General features: G+C 41.7%; 1 protein-coding gene across 3 annotated transcripts in view; it reads right to left on the reverse strand.

The window, feature by feature from the left end:
- SPIN1 (spindlin 1) overlaps positions 1 to 6,453 on the reverse strand; it is a 62,466-nt gene extending 56,013 nt beyond the window's left edge. The window contains exon 1 of one of the 3 annotated variants that reach the window (XM_059491798.1): positions 6,420 to 6,453. The gene's annotated coding sequence lies outside the window, so the exon portion shown is untranslated. Of the gene's footprint in view, positions 1 to 5,282; positions 5,669 to 6,196 lie in introns of those variants that run through there. The other 2 variants (XM_059491796.1, XM_059491795.1) reach the window with 2 other exon arrangements.
- Between the last annotated feature and the right edge of the window lie 8,217 nt (positions 6,454 to 14,670).

Here is a 14,670-nt window from a genome sequence, read left to right on the forward strand (position 1 = left end):
CAGTATGTATGCTTTACTGACAAAAAGAAGTGCATAAGACAGAGATGTAATTCACCTGAGATGTACTCCTGCAGTCTAGGAAATGAAGATTTCTGTGCTTATTCACTCCTCCCTTCAGCAGTAGGGAGTGATGACCCAGAGGCCAGCTGCTCTGCCTATCATCAAACAACCATAAGAATATGCAACAATCTGTGGTTTCCAAGTATATTTAACACCTGCATATCCCTTAACCCTAAAAGCACTCAAGAACAGATTTCTGTGAAGTCACATGAGAGTCAGAACATATTGTTAAACTGCTTTTGAAGGCATACTTGTCAGAGTACAGATTTTGGCCTATCACATCTCACTAAATCTCAGCACCACAATATCTCATTTTTAGTTCCACTGACACCTAAGCAATTAATGAGTTTGTAGGCCATCTTTCACCAACAAGACAAAGAACTTCTGAAGGGGATTTCTGAAGAAAAAAGTAATTGCATCCATTCAACAAAGCTCTCTGCAACGGGAATGCTTTGAGAAAAAAGGAATACATTGACCTCTAACTTGTTTGCCTCCTTTCTAGCTTCACTGTGATGTTTAGCTCATTGTCTAGACCATACGTGGTTATTAAACATGATGGCCTAGCAATTGTCCAGAATCAGTCAACTCTTTTCCAAGTATAATTTTATGAATTACACAAACACCAAATTTGAAGCATTATTTTTACTAATTTTTGTAATTCCTAGAAAATTGAAGAAAGCCTAATCTGCAGACACTTTTAAGTACACAATTAAAACCAGAACTAAGTTACAGATATGCAGCAGAATACACGTAATACTTCCCAGTCCATGGCAGGTACTTAACCTTTGCTTACTAAAAGAACCAGAAGCAGAGCTCCAGACTTCAGCAAACATCATGTTTGTCAAGGTATACAAACAAGTTATTCAACAAAACTTTACGGAATTTTCACTGGAGAACTAACCTAGAACATGTTTTTTCTTGTGCTACTCAGCTCAAAAAAACCCATTAAATCTAGAAAGGTGAAAATTTCTCTATTCAAAAATTCCAACTAAAATCACAAGATAATATACTGGTCTTGAGCTGCCTTGATTCAATGTAACTACCAATGACTTCCATTTAGGAAACATAAACACTAAATTAGCAAAACTGAAACAGTTCTGAAACACATAATTACTTGATTATAATAAATCAAATAGACCAAAAGTTTGACATCTAATGACTCTTTCTGTCCTTATACACCTAGGGTAAGAAATCATAATCTCGCAAAGCTCCCTTTTACATTTAAACTGGATTAAAAGAAGTTCATGGGAAAAGAAGTTGGGCAGTTGGGTTTTGCCTGGTCTGCAGTTGTTTATGGGTTTTTTTGAAGTCTGTGTTGGTGACACTTTATAGACCTCAGCACGTTGGCACCGACCAGCTAGAATAGCTTACTATACTACAAAGTAGTAACTAATTGATACAGCTCCATGTTGTTCAAAATGCCGTATGGAACAAATGGTCTTGAGTTCAGCACACCTTCTGAGAAAGTCAAGTATTTACTATATCACTGGAATCCACAGAACTGCTTTTGAAATAAGCACCTACTCTCACCAGTATCTGTAGGTGCAGAACTTGAATAGTGTACTGGAATATTCCACAGTAACATTAGAAAATCACACCAAAAAACCACCAACCAACTAAAAAAACTCCAAACTGAACCCAATCAAAGAGCTAATCAAGTTTTAGACATTTTTAGGTCTTATCAAAAAGAGTATGAATTCATCAAAATATTTCAAGAACCTCTCAACCAAGGTGCAATAACTGCAGAAATTAAAATACAATAAGGTAACAATTACAGCTAGTAGATACCACAGGTAATCATTACTATTTCTATATATTTCATTTTGTGGAATCATTACAATAGTGAAGTTTCCAAGTCAATCATTCAAGACCTCATTTAACATAGATTTACAGCAGTTTCATGACATACGTTACAGAAAATAAATAAGAAAAAATATAACCTGGATTTGTAGAACACAAACTGAAAGCCATTCACCTCCTGAATTCTGTAAGTCTTTAGCAAATTCACATTTTACTATATAACAGCAAGTTAACTTCAGCCACCACGTGGTGAAAGCAGTTAGCTCAAATTATTTCACCATTGTTTCAAATGGGTCTGTGAGGAGGCCCTTTTGTCTCTAGAATCAACTGTTCATAGCTAAATACAAACCAGTTATATGCACTGTTTTAAGGGTCTCAATATATATTCACATCAGACAGAAACAAGTCTACACATTCATAAAGCAAAGTCAGCTTCCATTCTTTTAAGGCAGGTGGCACAATAACAGCTAGATAGCATCTGGACTAGTGGGACACATCTTGATATACAGGAGATACTCATTATGAGAACCAGTGTCAAGAAAGATCAGCATTCAGCCTTCCATCATAAAATCACTAACCTCTAAAGAGCAGTAAGAGAAGGAACACAAGACAAACAACAAACAAAAAATTCTCTCACACCTGTCATGAGAAACAAGCTATCTAACCACACAACAGGAAACAACTTTCCGTAAGAGCATTCTCTTTTAGTTCAGCTTCAATGCACAGCTTTCGAAGATGGTTTTCTAAACCAGTTTGTTGAATTGGTTTTAGTCACCTATGAAAACATATTGCCATGCCACACCATCAAGAAATCAAACTTTCTCTTACCAGGTCAAAAAAAAAAAAGAAAGGATACAAGAAAAACAAAATGGAATGATGAGAAGTATGCAGGAAAAGGCTTCATTCTTTGGAAAGGGGAAAAAAAAGGTTTAAAATTGTGTTTAGCTTCAGTGAATAGAATCCTTCTAAAAATATTTAATTTGTCAAATAGTAAGCAAATCATGCATTACATTAACACACAGCTCTTGCATCAGCTATTGGTTTACAGATCTGAACATGTCAAAGAGTGCAGTCTGGTAACAGATAGCAAGGAAAGATACTGGGTAAGAAGAGGGTGAAAGAATACTTGGACTAAGAAAATATAAAGTACTGAATAAGAATGTACTAAATGTTTATTACCTTTAGGACTGTATGGTACTTGGCAATTTCATAAATATTTAGAACTACAGCAAGTCATGATTTACTTGATTAAAGACCTACTGAAAAGCATGCCTACTTTGAAAAAACAGTCAATTTCTAACTTCTCCCAGCAAGCTGATCACTGAGACTGCATTTGCTGCAGTCTTCCTTTTCCTCAGTCTCATTTGCCAAACAGTTTCTGAAAAGAAGGCCTTACTAGTCTCAGGTTTTTAATTTGGTTGAATACAGCCTAACATAACTCACAAAGGCAAAAACACTGGAGGGTCTTCACTAAGTGAAGATGCAGAGATTTGGCAGGTTCTTCAACTACATCTGCTCCTTTTGGGCTCTGATCCCCACAATACTGATTTTTGACTAAATCAACACAACCAAGACAGGAAGAAAAACCTTCTGAGTTTCACAGAAAATAATACAATGCAAGGTGAAGTAAAGATGTTACAAAAAGAGGCAAGAAACTTCACAAAGATGATGAAATACAGACAAATGTTACAGAAAAAAATTTAGCTCTAGCAACAAAACTGCAATGTAACAGAGTTAAACTCTGTTGTGGATGACTTATTTTTATTCTATTTTGCTCTTCAGCCTAAGAATTAGCTCAAGCATCTGAAGGCCTGTTTGGAGGGAGGAGCTGCATACTTAAATGCATTTCACATTTTTAGTAGGTGAGCATAATTTCAAAATGCAGTAGTTATCACAATAAATAATAAATTAACTACAACTGATAAAACTATTCTAGTTTAGGCAATATTGCCTTCAGACTGAAAAATGTTAAAAAAAAAAACTGCCTGTTGCAGGAATCTACTGATGTATCAGGCTATAGACTTTTGCTCTGACTTTTCCATCTAGAATTAAAACAGTTGCCTCAGAAGCTATGACGTAGATACACATTCCAAAATGATACTGTAATTTGAATTACTTCTTTTAACTTTTACGTTGTTGTAAACTCCTTCTGTATATTATTTTCTCCATAATCAATGCTTGCTAATCACTGCTTATTAATGGGGATGGGAAAAGCAGCAGAAAGAAGTACTCATATGCGGTATTTAATTCGCAATTTCTGTCTCAGTAAAAGCAGCAACATTGTGCCATTCCAATGCTTCTCCACTAGAAGCTTCTGAAGCAAAGCAGACAAAAGACGACATAGCTAGGATATTTGTTACTTAAGAGCAGTGCTCAGAAACCTATGGCTATCCATGTGTATAAATAAAGACTGTATCTTTAAGTATGACCCTTGAAAAATTAAACACTTGGAATTACAGTAACATGACTAGAAAGCAAATATAAAGCATCATGCCATAACACCTTCAGCATTCACCCTTAATTTATAAACTAGAAATAAATCTGTTTCATGGCAGATCACTCTAGATACGCTCGAACTACCTTCAAGTGTTTCGGTTTTACGTCACAAGCAGCAAAAAAATAAGCCATATTTATCAAAGCCAGAAGGGGGTGCTCTGAATAACTGAGGTGGAGGGTACCGAACTAAGCATTTGCCTTGCACTACTAAAGAGGTCAAAAGCATGCTGTCTTGTTTTCATTTGGGAGCTCCCTTAACTTCACGTCCCCATGCCTTTTTTACAAAAAACCAAACAAATAAACAAGCAATAACAACAACAAAAAAACCTCAAAATAAAAAAATCTGAAAGCACTCCTTTTAGGAAAAAGGAAATGCTTCGGTTTGTACTATTGTCATCACAAGGGCAAATTAATTTGTGACAGAAAGCTAGCAACACGAAGACCTGACAAGTGTAAATTCTGGTTTACGTGCTCCATGTTTCGCAAGCTGTTTAAGATACTAACAAGGAGATACAGGAAATGCGAAAAAGCCAAAACGCCGATTTTACGGGTATTAACTACACAATGCCTATTCTGACATAACTAGTTCAGATCTTTTTAATGTGATTGTCCAGAGTTGACCCCTTATACCAAATCGTCCTGAAACGAAAGAAAAGGCCCTAATTCATTCTGCCAAGTGTAACACAGTATTCTCATCTCTGCCAGCACTTTGGTGCATCAGCCACCCCCCACCCAACACGAGAAAAAGATACGCACATTCCAATCAAGCCTCTCTCAGCAGGGCTCACCCAGTTCTCCCCCTCCTTCCCTCCCTTCCTCCCTCGCCCCAGGCCTTGCCAGGTTCCCAAATCACCTCTGATTTTAGGTTTCATTTTGTTGTAAACAGCAAAACGAAAGGAGAAAGCTTCCAAAGCGAGGATCCTTACCCTTGAAATCCCGCCATGCGCGCAAATAAGGAGGGTGAATTGTTTTTCCTCTTTTTTTTTTTTTTTTTTTTTTTGATGGGCGATGAAGGGGGAGGGGGTAAGAAACAAAAGCCTACACGGAGGAGCGGCTAAGCAGCGGAGACTGAGGGAGAAGGCGGAGAGCCTGGTGGAGGAGCAGGGCGAGCGTCAGCCATGTTGTGTGTGTGTGTGTGTTGGTCCAGTATTTACAAACCTGCAGCTGCAGCAGCGCTTGGAGCCTGGGAGAGAGAGGGGAACGCAGGAAGGGAGAGGGAAGGGAGGAGGGAGGAAAGGAGCGAGGGAGGAGGGGAAAGCGGCACACCAGACAAAGGATCGCAGCAGCGCAGAGCGAGCGGGGCGCGCACACACCGCGCCGGCGCTGTCTCCCGCGGCCCCGGCTCCCGCGCCGCCCTCACGCCCCCCTCGTCCCGCTTTCCCGCCTCCACCTCCCCGGGGAAAGGCTTATCCGCCAGCAGCCCCTCGGCGGGCCCCAGCCCGCACACAATAGCTCCGCAGCGGGGAAAGGGGGAGGGCACCGCTCCCCTACGGGTGGATGCGGCGCGGGGCCGTGCCGGGGGAGGGCGGCAGAGCCCCGGAGCCCGGAAGGGCGGGGGGGGTTGCCAAGCAGCCAGGGAGCTTGCGGGGAAAGGGAGAACAGAGACGACACCTCCAGACCGGAGCCTCCGCGGCCCCGATGCCGCCCGCGGCTTCCGGGCGGAGAGGGCGGGGGATCCACGAAGTGAGAGGCCCGAGGGAGGCGAGGCGCGGCCGGCCTGGGAGCGCCGGTCCCCCCACAGCGACTCCCTCCGGCTCTACCCGGTACTGGGCCGGGCCCGGCCAAGGGCGGCGCGACGGGCTGCGCTCCCCCCGTCCCCTCCCTCGCCCCGGTCGCTCACCTGCTGGCGGGGTGGGCGCCCGGGGGTGCCAGGGCTGCCGCTCAGCCCCTCCCAGCCGGGCCGCTCAGCTTCTCTGCGGCGGCAGCAGCAGCGGCGGCGGGCACGGCCGCTCCCCTCGTCTCGCTTGTCCCCCTCCGCCGCCGCTGCCTCTAGCTCGCCTCTGCCACATTTGGATCCCCCTCTCCCTACGCGATCTCTGCCGCCAGGATAGAGGCCTCCTCACCTTCCTGCCAAATAGTGAGCCACCCGCATCGCGCCGTTCAAAACACAGGGCCGGGGCCCGCCCTCCTCCCCCGCGCTGGCCCCCCTGGCGGCGCGCAGGCGCACTGCGCCGCCCCGACTGCGGCGGTCAGCCCCACCCGGGCCGCCATGGGCGGCAGCGCGGCCTGCGGGGCGCGGGTGGCGGGCGGCGTGCCCCAGGTCACCCTGCTGCCCTCAGTCGGCACAGAGAGCTACCGAGCCGTCTCTGAATGTCCTGTTCTGGGAGGGACCCACAAGGATAATCGAGTCCAGCTCTCAGCCCCACAAGGGACACAAGTCACACGATGTGCCTAAGAACATTGTCCAAACGCTTCCTGAATTCTGCCAGGGTTGGTGCTGAAGAAGGTCAAAAGTGTGGTGCAGCTGCCAAAAGGCAGACTAGCACTTTACCTGAGCAGGGGAAGTATTTGTAAATAATACAAGCAAACAACTGCATTTTGTATGGAATTGTCTTCTCATTTCAAGAGAGGCAACTTTACTGGGAGAAAGAAGATGTAGTTACTTCAAAACTTAAAGGTTTCCCTGAAAACATGTTGAACCATGCAATAAGGATGTGGAAAAAGGGGGAAGCCTTCAAAAATCCATGCTGAGCAAAAGCAGTAATTAAAAATTCTTTCCCCCTCTTGAAGGGCTGTCCTGCATGCCCCTGGCAGGCTGAGGGAGGAGTACTTGAGGGAGCAGTAATGGAAAACCTGCAAGTAATCAAGACTTGTTCAGCAATTGACAGACCGTAGGAAGATGCCATCTTTATAACTGTTAGCATTAGATGCCAGGACATCTAGGAGAAAATTAGTATGTTTCTTAATCCTTATGGGGAGTATTTTCTAATTCATGAAGCATGCGTGATCTAGATGGAGTGGAATACAAGAAAGAAATTTGGTGAGCCATACCAGTGCAATATGTGATGTAAAGTAATTCATGCTTGTGTGGAAAATGTATAAAATAAAAATTGTAAAATAAATTAAATATGTAACAAAAATCCAAAGACCCTCAGACCACGGACAGCCCAGAGACAGATTGCCACACTGAAGTTATGAAACTCCTGGTGGCAGCAGGAAAGAATGCCTCATTAACTAATAAAAGATGTGGCTGGTGTGGAGATGGGCTTCCCCTAGAACCATCCAGGAACACCCAAGGACGATCAGCACTTGATAAGCATCATCAATCAAGACAGCTGAAGTTGTCAAGAGCATACATCCAAATACAGACTTCTCCTGACATGATCAGCGCCCGCCACCACACAGCAATTGTCCAGCCCTGTACAGTGAAAAGAAACTTCATGCAAATGCGAGGTGACAAAAGGAATGGGGGCACCTCTGCCTCAGGCAGAGCAAACTGTATAAAACAGCCCTGCTGGAAACGGCATTTGTGAACAGAAGGAGGCCCGATGTGATAGAGGTCAGATCCAGGTTCACCCAGCGCTGATCCCGGGCTCGACGCTGTCTCTTTGGCTGTGGCTTCTGAGGACCAAATTTTTGGTCACCTTTCACTATTATTATTAATTTGACTCTCTTGCTGATCATTTATAACACCGGAAATTTTCAGATGAAACTGTCTAAGGCATTAATTAGGGGAGGAAAAAAAAAGTAAACTGGAAATACATTGATGAAAATATGATACAGTGTCATCAAATCCTCGTCCATCATTTTGGTAAATCATTACAGCACAGACCTCTAAGATCCATTCATACTGTCATGCTGACAGCGAAATGGGAAACATCAGTAAGACTGTTACCTTCTGACAAATTTGTCTAATAATGGAAGCAGTTGGATAGCTGATCTGCCATAACAAATCATACTGGTACCTTTTTCTGAAGCAAGGCTTGGCAAGAAATTAAGTCAGCTTGGGGAAGGGAAGATTTTGTTCAAAGAATGGACATTTGGGATTTCTTAGTTCAACAGTAGCAAATGCACAGGGTAGTATCCAAGTTACTAAGTCACACTTACAGATCACATCATTCATGAAGTCTGTGCCTGTGACAGAAAGTAAAATATGGGTATGTGAAGGTACAGACACACATAACTTTGCTTAAAATTCTTATTGGCAGAACAGGAGAAGAATGTTATTTTTAGTTTCTCCTTTGTTGTTTTCACATCTCTTAATTTCATCCAAGGAACTGTGTCCCCAGTAATTCCTGTGATAAAAGGGTTCTGAGATTCTGAGAGATTATTCATTTGCAATTTAAAGGAAGAAACTTCTGAGAAAGAAAGAGAGAGTGAGAAACAATGAAGTAGGGGACAAAGATTGGTAAAGATGAGAGTACAAGTTAATAATGCTGTACTATCTGTGTAGGATTGTAAAATCTGTAACCAGCTTTGCATATTATTAGATAAGCAATCATTGGCTAAATTTTCCTGAAATTAAAATAGACATAGAGTAATAGAATTGTGTAGCTAGGAAGGGACCTTCAAAAGTCATGTAGTCCAATGCCCTTGCTATGAGCAGGGACTTCTTCACCTAGAGGTTGCTTCAGCTCAGGTTGCTCAGAGCCCCATCTGTCTGACCTTGAGTATTTTCAGGGATCTATCTGCTAGGCAACCTGTGCCTGTGTTTCACCACCCTCATTGTAAAAAATTGCTTCCTACGATCTCTAAATCCCCACTCTCTTAGTATATAAACATTGCTCCTTGTTCAGCTGCTACAGCTACTGCCAAAAGGTCTGTCCCTGTCTTTATTACAACCTTTGCTTAAGTACTGAAAGGCCACTGTGGGGCCTCCATAGTGCCTTCTCTTTCTCAGGCTGAACCATCCCAAATCTTTCAGCCTTTCCTTATGCAGAGGTGCTTCATCCCTTTGACCATTTCTGTATCCCTCCTCTGGAGTGACTCCAATGGTTCCATGTCCTCCCTGTGCTGGGAGCCCAGAGCTGGATGCAGGTTCCAGGTGGGCTCTCCCCAGAGCAGAGCAGAGGGGCAGAATCCCCTCCCTCCCCTGCTGCCCACGCTGCTCTGGATGCAGCCCAGGACACGTTTGGCTCTCTGGGCTGGGAGTGCCCATGGCTGGCTCATGTCCAGCCTCTCACCCACCAGCACCCCCAAGTCCTTCTCACAGGGCTGCTCTGCATCTGCTCATCCCCAGCCTGGATTGATACTGCAGGTTGCCCTGACTGAGGTGCAGCACCTGGAACTTGGTCTTGTTAAACCTCATGAAATTCACATGTTTGCTGAGCTTGTCCAGCAAACCACAAGAATGGTATCTTATCCCTTAGTTGTGTGAGTTGCATCACTCCACTTGGTGTTTGCAGATAACACTGAGGGTGTACTTGATCTCACTCTCTGTAACTTTGATGAAGACATTAAACAGGACTTGTCCCTTAAGGGACACCACTTGTCACCTACCTCCATCTGGACAATGAGCTTCTGAACGCTGTTCTATGGATGCAAGCATTCTACCAATACGTCATCTACTGAACAGTCCACCCATCAAATCATGCATGACTGTTCAGACAGCGAGAATACATAGATCTGAATATATGGTGTGGGACATACTCCATCATGGAAGGATATTAACAGCTAGTTAATATCCTAGCTAGTTAATAAGGGAAGGATAGTAACAGCTTCTCATAGTGGCTATGGTGCTATTTTTCTGAAAGGATTTAATGGTACCAGGATGGATTTGTTCTTTTGAGCTGTCATTGACTGTAGCAGGGTGCTCTGCCTAAGTGGGGGTAAATAGCTCAAACCTTTCTCTATTTGTAAAAGTTATCAGTGGTAGATAGAGAAGGGATTCATGTTGCTTTTGTTTTTGAAGAATGCTGAAGCCAGCCTGAGTCTTTTATCCCAAAACTAAACATTCTGAGGATGTGAAAACCAATGCTCTGACAGCAACTGACATTGCTGAGGAGGCTGCAGACAAGATCCTGATTAAGAAACCAGCAAGTGATTACACTGTAATCGATTTAAAGGTGCTGAGCCTCAAGGCTGCTGAGCTGACATAGCTGGCCTAGAAACATGTAATTTACAGTCAATGACTTTGTACTATGAAAACCCGGTCCCTCTTCTTCCAGGAGGAACTTGCAACACAGTCCTTCTAGGAGTACATGTGGAGATTCCTCGCTTGAGTGCTCATGTCCCTCAGGGTTGCTTTGCCTATGGTCTTTGGTTCGGATAAGTAGCATCAGTCTCCATTTAATAATTATTTAGCTAGCTTCAAAATTATTGATTTAACAAATAGCACACTCTGCTAGTAGTTACAGTCCTGACTGAAGTCTTTTAGTCTAATCATCAATTAAAGTAACTGATTTACTTTCTTCATATAGATGTGTTTGGTTTGTCATCCTCAGTCTTGCAGAACAAAGTCATATAAGTTTCGATCACACCTATGTAGTCCTTTAGACATAATCGTTGGTTAAGTCTGTCACTAGAATTGGATCCAGCACACCTAGACTTCTCTCTGAGAAGCAGTTCAGAAAGCAAGGGAATCCTTTCTGAACCCTCTGTCACAATGGGAAGGTCTCTCTGTTTAACTTTGTCTGAAGCTTCCATTCAGATCACAACGTATAAGAACCAATTCTAGTCTTCCTACACTTTGTCAGTTCAGATGTTTCTGTACCCAGGAAGCCAGACCAAAATAAGCATTGCCAATAACTCGAGTTACCATGCTCACCCAGAAGCCTTCACATTGTACCTCAGTGTATGGGCCACAGAACATAAATGGGATGTAGCTGCTTTTCACATGAAATAGTATTTGAGTCCAATGAGGTCTTCTTCCTGAAGCCATCAGGCCATGTGTGACATCAACAAAGTCATTCCTGTGGTCCCAGGAGCAAGAAGTGAATTCAGTCCTGCACACACTCCTGACATTGTGGTTTTGTTATGCAGTTGGAGAAGGGAGGAGCAGTTTAAAAGGAAAACTGTAACTACTGTTAATCCTGAACTCTGTCAGGGTTGTATTTGTTTTCTTCTCTTGGGAAGAATGGGAGAGCCATTACTTTGGAAAGCCCTCATAGAAAAGGGTCCTCAGTGCTATCAAGCCATTCCTTGCTTCAGGATCTGAAGTGTGATGATCCCTGAGGCATAGGAGATCACTTGATTGAGAAGCTCTTGAGAAACTGACTGCTCATCAAGGCCATTTGTTCTTCCTTCTGAATTGCTAAGAGCTCTTGCCTGACTGTGGGCAGGGCAGGGCAAATTGAACTGTGTAACCCTTGCAGCTTTGGATCTGACTTTCTGCTTCAGCCAGACTGTGGATTCCTTGGCACAAGCTTGGAGCTCTCGTGTCCATTCAAGTTTTCTGAGGAAATGTTGGAGGTTATGTGTGTACAGAGAAGCCCAAGACTTTGTGGCTACCTGACAACTAATTAGGCTGGGCATTACAAGCCCTCAGATGCTGACCAAAGCAAACCCAGATACTATATTTTGTACTAAATAGTCTTCCTTATGGAAGAGACTCAGCAATATTTCTTCAACTGCAAGAGGAGTAGTTCCAGCAGAAGTCTTCCTTTAAAATTGTCTCCTTCTTGCCATCTGTGAACCAGGGAAACAAGAAAGAATGTGGGGGAACATTTCAAAATTCCCTGCTAAAAAAAGCACAAGGTTGCAAGTTCTTTTCACATGGCCATGGTGAACTGTTGTTTGTGCTCCTAACATTTTGGTTCTGTTAGGGTGAAAAGCCTTCCACTAGAGCTTGGCAAGTATAGCATGACATAATGTGACTTTTTTGTTACAACAGAAGACAAAGAAACTTTAATTTCTGAAGACCCGTAGAACACTCTTCATCTGTCTTCCTTAGGAGTACCTTAAGAGTCATGAAGAGCTCAATTTGGCACCATCACATTGTGAACTCAAAAAGCAGCTTAATTCAGTTATTTGTATCCTGGTTTTTTTATGAAATATTGTACAAAAACTTCTTGGAATTTTCAATGCTCTAAATGCTGCCTAGTTTCTCTGGGAACAGAATGGCTGAAATCTCCCACAAGCTTTAAAGGCAGTTGGGATGATCTTGATAGGAACCAGGTTCCCCCCAGTTCCAGAAACATTTTCAACATCCTCCTCGTCTAGGAATTATCAGCAGTCAGTCTTGAAGAAACAAATTGATTATTGACTTGATGGTAGAATCAAGAACTCTTGGAATCCAAGTTGCTTGTGAATTTGAAGGGGAAATGCCACCTTGCCTCCGAGCCCGATTTTTAATCCACATCCTTTAATACTGTGATTAGTCAGCCTGTTGTTTTAATTTTATTTAAGGGACTAAGGGGACTTAATTGCTGTATTAAAGGGTAGCTTTAATTGACTCTCTGGAAAATTTGTCTGTTCCAAGCTACTTGTTATAAAGCTGATATAGAAGTTATTTAAAATTAAAGGAAACAGAGGCCTCCTATTGTGTTTACTGAATGACATGGTTGCAACATTTGTGTATTATCACGTCTACAGAAGCCAAATACCTGTCTTCTAACAATTTAAGTAAAACAACAATAAGGTTCAAATATTGGTGATTTATAACTTGTCTTTTTAAAAAATGTATCTATGTATGCATCAGAACATGGTGAATAAAGCTCAGCCTAAACAGATTCTCCAACTACTACAGAACTGATGCTCAGGATCTATCAGAGATATCTATCATGTGCTAACAGAGAGAGTAACTTCTGATCAATGTGTTTAATTTCTAGGCTTACAGTGAACCTGCTCAGAATTGAAACATATAAAAAGTAAAAAACAAACTAAACTATGTTCAAAATAAACTAAATTAGAACTTCAGTTTGAAGCAAAATCTAAAAACCAGCTGAAATTTTAGAGGTTTGATAAGGAAGGTTTTGTAGCTAAATTAATTATTTTTCTTATAGCTCAGTCTCAATTCGTGATTACATTTTTCTTACTATTAACAAAAGCCTTCATTTTTACTGGTGTAGTTACATCCCTTTTATAAGTGAATGATCTATTACTAAGTGTCAAGGAGTGATAAACTACTGAAGGGGAAGGAGTCTAATGTGCTTTGAGAGAAGAATCACAGATACTAACCCAACATTCTTTTAAAACAGATAAATATTTCTGTCATATGAGATGACGTCCTGCTTCACAGACTTACTTTGGTCACAGCAAGAGAGAATGCCAAATGGATCATACCATTATTGCAGAAATTTAAACCCTTCTCCTCCCACTCTTATATCTTCCTGCCTCACTTTCATACACATATATCCAAAATAAGTAGTTGTCAGCCTTTTGCAGAACAAATTATAGCATTTTTTCCCACTGATTTCCATATAGGTAGAAGAAATTAATCTCTATGACAGAAAAGGAAGATACTTCAAAATACACTTTTTGTTCATGATTTCTATTATATGGGCTTTGAAACATGAGAAGTTTGATTATCAATTTATTTTGCAAATATATGAAAATCATTTCCATTCTGATAATTTTTATTTTAAAGGAGTTACACAAGCACTTGAGATTCATGTGGTCTCTGTGCCATGTTCTTTTTTAAGGCTTTCCAGGGGAACCAAACAATAATATTAAAAATGTACACAGCAGGAAGAAAAAGAAAGAAAACCACTGTGACCAATCTTGGGAAAAAAGGCATGTCACCTCAACTTATTAATAGCCTTCAAGGAATATAGGAAGACTGTTATTTCAAAGATTTAGTACTGAAAGGAGAAGAAAAATTATGAAATACTTTTAAGAAAGGCAAATGTATTTCTATGCAAGATAGAGAATGCAATGTAGATAATCTCGTGTGATTTTCCTCCCAGTAGTGTTGGATTAATTAGGATTTAAAAGGTATTTTCCAGTTGCATTATTAGCATATCTAGTTCTGTTTCAATTTTGCATAGTATTTACCATGAAAACTTGTACTTTACTTGTACTTTATATTTATTATTTTCTTTTGTTCATTCACTTTTTATGTGTGCTGTCTTCATTACTTAATTTTTTTTTGCTTTAATTACAGCCATGTCACTTCCAATTCAGATGTGTTTGCTAGTTCTTACACATGGTTAGTATAAAGAGGGAAGTGGGCTTTACTGTGTTCTGTATTGATACTGAAGATGCAGCCTCTGCAAAACTTGGTAGGATGAACATTTTAGTGGTCTCAGCTGTGATGGTCTAGGGGTACAAATTAGTCTGTTTTTATAGTGATACCTATCCAGTAAGCTCTGAGTAGGACAATGAACATGAAAAGAAATAGCAACCTGTGGACTACTAGATGCACTTAAACTCAGACATAACACATCCACCTTTATAAAACCTGCAACCATCTAAAACATATGCTTGCATAAAAGC

This window comes from Ammospiza nelsoni, chromosome Z (genome assembly GCF_027579445.1).
Source record: "Ammospiza nelsoni isolate bAmmNel1 chromosome Z, bAmmNel1.pri, whole genome shotgun sequence".
Classification (NCBI taxonomy): Eukaryota; Metazoa; Chordata; class Aves; order Passeriformes; family Passerellidae; genus Ammospiza; species Ammospiza nelsoni.